This window comes from Pinus tabuliformis, chromosome 4_1 (assembly GCF_031772625.1).
Source record: "Pinus tabuliformis cultivar Carrire ecotype Pingquan chromosome 4_1, CPIR1, whole genome shotgun sequence".
NCBI lineage: Eukaryota > Viridiplantae > Streptophyta > Pinopsida > Pinales > Pinaceae > Pinus > Pinus tabuliformis.
Genome location: NC_142303.1, coordinates 859,416,671 through 859,426,890, shown reverse-complemented (window position 1 = coordinate 859,426,890; position 10,220 = coordinate 859,416,671).

Below are 10,220 nucleotides of genomic sequence, written 5' to 3'. Positions count from 1 at the left end.
CTATCTTTCCATTGCTCGCCATCTTCTTTCACCACTAGAATCGATCTCGTAAATATCCCACTGAATAGGGTCTACCACAGACCTGAGCGAAACTCCTCGGCAACAAAGGCGTCCCCTTGAAGCCAAAACTGCTCTGATACCAAATGTAGGTTTTAACCCCGTATAGAAATTACCTACATATGAATTCTAAAACACAGATGATAAACAATGCGAGAGCATAACACATAAAACACATATACACAGATATTTTCCCCCGGATCCCAAAACTAGGACCACCAGCTTGATTTTTCATTATATTCTTTTCAATGTTACAATACATATTTATACATGCTGAAGCATCCAATACCATGGACCGAAAAGCATCACGTCCAATACCATGGACTGAAAACCATCGCATCCAATACCATGGACCGAAAACCATCGCATCTAAAAAACATGTATGAAAATCATGCACAAAATCATAGGTGGGTCTGTCCAACCTAACATAGGGTCCAAAACCAAAATTTTTTAGGGTGCTTCCCCGAACCCCATAAAGTGGGGTTACGGGTGCCCTTCAAACCCCCTATTAACTACATGGAAAGAATATAACACAACCCAACAGGTACTGGTTGAGCAGGTAGTTGGTGTGGTCTAAAAGGTGGTGGTAAAGGTAATGGTGGAATCGGTTGACTTTGCTGATGTAAGGTTGGTAATGATGGTTGTGACATTGGATAAGGTGCATATGTAGTAGGGTATGATTGCATAGGTGGAGGATAGGAATAATGAGAATTGTTTGATCCCTCTATCCTTGCTTCCAAGGTTGGGGAGATTTCCCATACTGAAAGTTGCTCCCATGCTACCAAGGTTGAGAGTGATTTTGATTATGATAGGAATATGATGGTGCATTATAACCGAAAAAAAGTGGTGGAGGTTCATGAATCATACCTATACCTACCCGAGGCCAAGCTTTTTGCGCTCCCATGGCATGTAATGGCTTAGGATCGAATTTCTCTCCTTCGAATGTTGCTTTCAATCCCATTATAGAAGGGAACTCCTTGGTAATATGTTTTCCTGCACAAATCACACATTTATTAGGACATTTAACATCAACAGGACATTCTCTTAAAAAATTATTTTTCCTACACTTTGGAGAATAAATAGACAATGACTCTTATTCTTCTACCAATTTATGCTAAAATTTCAAAGAATCTATTTTCTTGCTAATAGTATTCATAATTTCAATTTTCATGTTTTCCATTTTATTTTCCAAACCAATGATCATAGCATATATAGATCCATGTTTATTATTTCCACTTCGACCTCCTCTACTAGATCTAGATTGATTTTGTGAGAACTTCCTGCACAAGTCACCAATCTGATCAAAATTCTTTTGAGCAATATCCCCTTGTCCTAAAAAATTCAACTTATTTCTAGCATCATTAGTAAGCCCACATAAGAACTAGGTTCTAATAGTACTTGAGTCAAATTTATGTTTTTACCTTTGGAGGATATATAGAAACCTCTCTAAATAGTCGTCCGAGGTCTCGTCATCACTTTGCATAATAGTGAAGATGTCATCCTACATTTCTCTAGTTTTATAATATTCCTGATATTTGGTCAAAATGAATCTCTTCATTTGCTCCCAAGAAGTTATAGTATTCCCTCCTAATCCCATGAACCAGTGCAAGGCTGAATCCTTGAGAGTTGCAAGAAGTAATTTTAACTTCTAAGCATTTGTAGAGTAATAATAGCTTATACATAATATTTCAAATTCAAATAGGAAAGAATATGGATCCTCATGTACCTTACCATGGAAATGAGAAAGAGCTGATGGAAAAATGTTCTTCATTTGTAAAGTTTCTTTTGAATTCATGATTGGAAACCCAAAGGCGGATTGTTCCTCATTTTCCTGATTCTCACCAATCCCCTCAGGATGTTCTTCGTTATCCATCATTTTTGTTCTTCCAATCGAACCACTCCCATCATAATGAGAAGGTTGACTATGGCTCAAATTATCCTTTTGATTTCCACTAGTTTCCTTCTTCCCCTTTATGGGTTGTGTCACACCCAAACTATTGTTGCCAAAGTCCATGTGGACAGTTCCTATGTGATGAGTCTGTGTCTGTTTGGATCTTCTGCCCACAAAAGAAGGCCCAATATAAGAAAAATATTCAGATTTATTAGTGTTTCTTACGCCGTTATTGGGTTTCAGATCCCTAGCCTTTTTAGGCATTCATCTTAAAATAATCAACCATAAAAAATGACAAAACTTTAAGATTAAAAGAAAAAAATCTAAAATCAAATGCTGCAAATAATTAAAAAATCAGCACTAAGAAATCCTTTAAGAAACAAAAGCACATTGCAAAAAAAACAATATCAAACTTACCCCTACCGCAAAAATCAGAAAGTTCTTACCAAATCTTAAACGCCTCCCCGACAACATCACCAAAATGTTGGGTGTTGGAGTTGCAATTCAATAGACTTCTTCAACACTTAATTGTCAACCCAGGGCTAAGTAACCTTATAGGCGTAGCATATGAAATTCCTGTAGGAATTTACAGGGTAAGTTCCTCAGAAAGAACACCAAAAGGACACCGCTCACAACCAGATCACAGATCAATACACCAGTATTTTTGACGTGGTTAAAACCCTCAAAGAGGGAAACAGTCCACGGCCTGCGCCAACGTGGCTACTACAGGAAATTTATTAATCAAAGAATGAAAATTTACATAAGCTTCTCTCATGCACGGATTACCCGAACAATGACCCTCCATGCGCTTTAAATAGAACTCATGGACCAATCGGGTGTCAAGCCACAGATCAAGTGTCGGTAATACCGAGGAGAGAGTGAACCGTCGGATCACTACATATCGTGACCGTCAGATTGTAAGTTACAAAATGTACAACGGTAAAGAAACACACTTTACCTAACTCTATACCTAACTCTATACTAGACCAAGTTGAACTTAACTATTTCCTATGTGTCGGAATATCCTAACATCCCCCCTTAAGAACAACTTGGGATAGGATTGAAGGATTTACAAATATGACACAATAGGAGAAGGAAGGAGGCGGTAGAGCCTATCCCCCCTTAGTGACAACTTCCTGAACTCCAAGCATATATCGAAGTTTAGTGAACTTCGCCTCTGTGAGAGCCTTTGTGAAGATGTCTGCAACCTGATCATCTGTTGAACAATATTGCACTTCAAGAACATGGTCATGAATGAGCTTTCTGATGAAGTGCATGTGTAGTTCAATGTGTTTGCTGCGCTAATGCTGGACTGGATCTTTGCATAGATGAATGGCACTTTGATTATCACACCAAAGTGTGGTTGGATGCTGCTGCTCAAAGCCAAACTCTGATAGGATCTAACGAAGCCACAAGGCTTCCTTACTAGCTTCTACGGCACCACGATACTCTGCTTCTGCTGACGAAAGAGAAATGGCAACCTGTTTCTTACAAGCCCATGTAATAGGTCCTGAACCAAGAGTGAAGACATAACCAGCAGTAGACTTCCGATCATCAGGGTCACCAGCCCAATCAGAATCAGTGAAACCAACTAATAGAGGAGCTGCTTTGGCACTGTAATGAATCCCAAACTGTACTGTACCTCGAACATAACGAAGTATTCTTTTAGCTGCTTTCCAATGACTTTCACGGGGGTTTTGCATAAAACGAGCAACAAGGCCAACAACAAAGGAAAGGTCAGGATGAGTATGGGTTAAATACAAGAGTTTTCCTACAAGTTGACGGTATAAGGTAGCATCAACTTCAGGAGAAGTACAAGAGACTGAAAGTTTGACTCCAGACTGAAAGGGAGAAGGGGCCGGCTTACAGTCTTCCATGTGAAAATGATGAAGAATATCACAAGCATACTTGGACTGGGAAAGGGAAATACCCTCCTTGGATTACAAGACTTGAAGACCGAGAAAATAGTGTAAGTTTCCTAAGTCTGTCATTTCAAATTTCTTTTTAAGGCTGGACTTCACATGGTTTATAAGGTTGGGATCACTACCAGTAAGAATAAGATCATCAACATAAAGAACAAGGATGATAAGAGAGTTGCCCACTTTCTTGGTGTAGACAGTATTGTCAGAATAACACCTAGAAAAGCCCGATTCTAAAAGAAAGCTATCCATTTTGGCATACCAAGCCCGAGGAGCTTGCTTGAGACCATAAAGAGATTTCTTAAGTCGACATACAAGGCTGGAGTCTGTTTGGATGAAGCCAATGGGTTGTTCCATATAGATTTCTTCATGCAAGTCCCCATGCAAGAAGGCAGATTTAACATCCATCTGATGGACTTCCCATTTTAAAGAGGCAGCAAGGGAAAGAACAAGGCGGATAGAGTTCATTTTGGCAACAGGGGAGAAGGTTTTAGTGTAGTCAATGCCTTCAACCTGTGAAAAGCCCTTAGCAACAAGACGAGCTTTATGTTTATCAACTTTCCCATCTGGTCCATACTTGGTTCTGTAAACCCATTTACATCTAACAAGTTTGCGTCCCTTTGGTAGAGGAACAAGATCCCATGTATCATTTGCCAACAATGAATGATATTCTTCATTCATAGCTGCTTCCCAATGTGGATGGCCTGAAGCTTCTGCATAAGTGTCAGGATCATGATTTACTGGAGCTTGAGCCAGGAAAGAAGAGGCTCTTTCAAACTGAGAACGTGTACGTCGCTGATCTGTAGGATCACCGGCAAGATCACCTGCTGCATCCCGAGTAGCACGGACCCATCTTGGAAGTTGAGGATCCTGAGAAGGTGGGGGAGGATTGTCATCCTCACTTTCATCATCTGAAGAAGAAATGCTTTCAAAAGTAGAAGAGATAGGAAGAGGTGGCACATCTGCCGGACTAGGCTCGCAGGCCGATTTATTTTCATCAAATTTTACATCTCTTCTAATGATAACATTTTTGGACTTAAATGGAATAAGTCTATAACCTTTTACATCTTCAGAATATCCAACAAAAGTACATTTCTCACTCTTAGGTTCTAAAGCTTTATGCTTTTCATCTGGAATATGGGCCCATGCTTCACTTCCAAAAACACGAAAGTGACTTACATCTGGTTTAATGGAACTCCAAGCTTCTTCTGGAGTGATATTCTTTAGAACCTTAGTAGGAGTGCGATTGATTATATAATTTGCACAATTAATTGCTTCGGCCCAAAAACTAAGACTGAGTCCTTTAGATTGCAGCATACAATTAGCCATTTCCTTTAAGGTGCGATTTTTCCTTTCAGCTACACCATTTTGTTGTGGAGTGTATGGAACAGTATGTTGCATTTGAATTCCATTTTCGGTGCAAAAGTTGATGAATGTGTTTTTAACATATTCTCCACCATTATCAGTTCTTAGCTTAAGAATTTGATGTCCAGATTGTTTTTCAACAAAGGCTTTGAAGGCCAAAAATGTGTTAAATACTTCGCTCTTGAGTTTTAAGAAGTATACCCAAGTGCGTCTGGAGAAATCATCAATGAAAGTTAAGAAATACTTGCAGCCACACTACAACAAAACCAGCGATTAGCGTCCCTTTTTACTTCTTTTTTTGCATCTAGAGCCCATTTTTGGTGCTATTTGCATCCATTTATCAAATATGGTGCAAAACTTGACACAAAATTTGCATCAAGTTTTGCACCAAATCTTACACCAAGTTTAGCACCAGGTATTGCAATAGGTTTTGCACCACGTTTTGCACCAAATTTTATGCCAAGTTTTGTGTCATCCTTTACACCAGGTTTTGTTCCAGGTTTTGCATCAAGTTTGGCACCTAATTTTGTTTGACATACTTTTGCATCCTCATTTGCATCCACTTTTTGCACCTACACTTGCATCGACTTTTGCATCCTTTTTTGCATCCTTTTTTAAATCATTTTTTGCATCCATTTTTTCATCCATTTGTGCATCCCTTTTGCGCCAAGTTGTACATCATGTTTTGTGTCTAGTTTTGCATAAAATTTTGCATCTACTTTTGTTGCATCCACTTTTCCCTCTTGTTTGGCATCCATATTTACATCCTCTTTTGCATCTATTATTGTACCCACTATTGCATCTAATATTTTTGTGCCACAATTAGCGCCTAGTTTGGCACCTCCTTTTGCACCCACTTTTGATTATAATTTTGCATCCACGTTTGCATCCTCATTTGCGTCTAGGTTTTCATCAACTACTACATCTATTTTTGCATCCCTTTTTGTATCCAATTTTGGACCGGGATTTGCATCGGGTTTTGTGTCTCGTTTGGCATCTACTTTTGCATCGACTTCTATTGCATCCACTGTTGCACCCATTTTAAATTTCACTTTTTGCATCCCTTTTTACATCTTCATTTGCATCATACTTTGATTCTTTTTTTGCATCTATCATTACATCCACTTTTGCTATGCCACAATTTGCACCATGTTTTGCACTCACTGTTGTATCCACGTTTGCTTCCAATTTTGCATCCATGTTCACATCCTCTTTTGCATCAAATATTGCATCCACTTTTATGTCAGGTTTATGCATTGGGTTTTGCATCTCGTTTTGTATCTACTTACATTATATCCATTTTTTGCATCCAATTTTGTTTTTCCTGTTGCATCAATGTTTGCTTCCACTTTTACATCCATTTTTGCATCTTATTTTGCATATTTTTTGTCTATTGTTACATCCACTTTTGTTGCACCATATCTTGTGCCTACCATTGCAACCACATCTACTTCCACTTTTGCATCCCCTATTGCATCCACTTTTGTTTCATCCATTTTTGCATATACTTTTGTTTCCGTTGTTGCATCCACATTTGTTTCACCACAATTTGTGCCAAGTTTTACACCTACCATTGGACCCATGTTTGCTTCCACTTTTGCCTTCATGTTTGCATCCAAGTTTGCATTGACAACTGCATCTTCTTTTGTATCCAATTTTGTGTCAGGTTTTTCATGTTGTTGTGCATCTACTTATGTTGTATCCACTTTTCATCCAATTTTACTTCTATTGTTGCCCCCATTTCTATGTTCGCTTTTGCATCCCTTTTCCAACACTCATCATATTTTCTACATTGATGATATTCCTTATGGCATTGACAATTATGAACAATTGATGACAATGTCAATAATATTGACAATGATGAAAATGAAGATGATGGCGATGACATGAATTGTGATTATGATGATAAAGACGATAGTGGTTACAATGACAATGATGATGATGGCAATGATTATGATGATGACGATGCTAATGACGTTGGCGAATCTTCCCAATTTTAGATGTTGTCATTGTCATAATCATAAGCATTATCTTTGGTGTCATGATCATCATTTTCATCTAGGTCATCATAAAAAACAATAATGGCATGAATGATGATGATGCATGATTACAACAATGTCGATAGAAATTACATTAATGATGATGATGGGGATGATAAAAATGACAATGACGATGATAATGGTGGTGATGATGATCATCATCGATCATCTGTCAAAAATAGAGTTGTTATTTCTCTTACGTATATCAATGTGTCCTAAACAACCCTTTTCTAGCACTGATCACATTTTTTGGGTTGATGATATTTCTTACAACGTCTACAATTATGAACAATTGCAAACAATGTCCATAATGATGATGATGATGGCATGAATGGTGATTATGATGATAATGTAATGATGGAAATAACAATGACAAGGATGATGGTGATGATGATGACAATGATTATGATAATGAGAATGACCTTACAATCTTATGGATTCGTGAACAATTACTAGTTTCAATACCATCTTCTGGATACGTATTACTATCATACTTTTTAAATTTTCTGTCTCTCTTGAGGTATCTTACTATAATGGTGTTGTCAACACTAGAAAGATATCTTGTTGTAATGGTGGTTCTAATGTTAGCACTAGCAAAGTTTAGTAGGGAGGATGCTACTACAAGAGGAATTCCTTCTAAGTGACTATGGCATTCAAAATGAGGCTTTATGGGCTGCTTGTTAACACATGTTCTCATGCTCATATAAAATTAATGTGAAAATTTTCTTTAATTGGTTCCCATGCATAATTGATATTGATAATGGGGTGGTATAAAATTGTAATGGGCATATCCGTTAGTTAGTTATGATGGGTCAACAACATTGAAACAATCCAAGTGACATTTCACCTTGGAACAATCGTCGCTCGTGTGAAAACACGAAGTTTATGTAAATGAAAGTTGTGATTGTAGTGGAATTAAAACCATCGAGAAATATCAAAGAAGACGCTGCCTACCAGTTTTGAAAGACAACGAAGGCATTGAACAACTATTTGCGTTAGGATGTAGTGAGGGAATCGAAGGAAATTTGGCAGCCCTAAGTTGCCATTACTATTGCCAATCACACATTCAATAGTAACCATAAAAGGTAGCCACATATAAACAGAACCTCGAGGTGTTAACAGTCAGAATCTATTGTAATAGCTTTGACGTATATAGTTTTGTGTTTAGATGAGAATGAAGTGCACTTCATCCAGGGTTCGGCTCAATCCTCGTCCATTCCATGCAGTGGTGTTTAATTTGCCAAGCAAGAGAATATTACGTGAGTGTTCAGAGTTAAATCAACAGAAATCAAGGACGTGTGATTGTCAAATTATTGCTCCTCCCTTATGATTGAGCGCTTGATGCGATGGTCATTATCCTTGGGTGATACTTTTATTCCCCATTTTCTATTGAAAAAGTAGCGTTTTTTTGTTCGATTATGATAGGGTTGGATGAACGCCGGTTTGGGTGGATGTAGACCCATGTTTTTTTGTGGTGATCTTCAAATGTCTTGAGGATAAGAAAAAAATCCTTGACCAAGGTCCATGGTTTTGGGGATGAGTTGGTCTTCTAGTGAAGCCATGGTTTCCCAACTTCAATCCTCTCACTATGTTGCCGATGACTACTCTAGTATGGGTAAGATTCCCAGTTTTCCCATTCACTTTACCCATCTAGATCTCTTAGAAAAAGTGGGCAATTTTATTGGAAGATTCGTCAAAGTAGACAGGGAAAGATTTTTGAAAGGCATTTTCACCTATGTTTGCATATGTGTTTAGGTAGATCGCAATGAAGTTTTACGAGATAAAATTGAGCTCAAGTGGATGGGAATTGTGTATTCCCGACCCCTGGACTATGAAAATACAACTTTTCGATATAGGAATTACCAACAAGATAGACACCTTCAAACTGTCTGTCCCTTTCCAATAGGGGCTTCCTCCTTACAGTCATCTAAGAACTCTAGCTGCAGTTGGAGGGATCTTAAGGAAAGAGAGGGATCCAAAATGTAACACCCCTCCCTTGTGTGTCAAACTTTGCAAACCTAAGCTGAGAAAAGCTAGGTATGATGTGTAATATAAAAAGTAAATACATTATTAATAAATTAATCACTTGGAAAAGCAAGACACCAAGAGATGAGATTCTTGCCAAATCACATTGGTGAATGGGAAAGGATAATTCTTTCATGGTAAAGCTTCTCGATTTAATTATAGATAAGTTGGATGGATTGGAGATAAATATCCATTGAGAAAAACATAAAAGTTGTGCGGGAGAGAAAGGCAATCTTCTATGAGGAAAATCCTCATGGGAGAGAAAGGTGAGCTTTTATGAGATAAGCCTACGCAAATGGATAAAAGATCCATAAAAGCGAGACACCGCTAATGGAAACCATATCATGAACGAAGGTATTAAATACCCATTGCATAGATCAATTGGAGGCGGTTGATCCATGGCAAGAACCTCGACTCGGTGGTGAACTGAAGAGTCATTTCTAGGTTGGGTAGCGGTGCTCTGTTTTCCAACTGTCGTTCTCTCTTTTGATCTAGTTTGACTCACTTGCGTGGATTGTTCTGTATGTTGGTTTCTTACCCTCTATGTTATAAATTCCTTAGCATATGAGAGAATTTGCTTGAGTTTTAAACGCACTGCATGTGGCGTTAATGAGATGATTTTATGGATGCACATAAATGAAATTCTAATTACAGTCACAGTATGTGGATCTTATGTATAATTGGTGTTAACCTGTCTTTTGTTAAGATAGTGAATAGTCGTGCTTGAGCCGCTATGCAAATTTGTTAACTGTGGTTAAGGCTCGACTGTATAAACTATGGTACAAGTTATTTGTGCTATGCATCCAATGCTGCGCTTCTGATTAATTGTGCATAATCCCTAAGATACACATGTTAACATGTCATGCAACTGTGGCAGACGGATTATTTATTATGTATGATAAATGATTTTGTTTTGAAACGGTC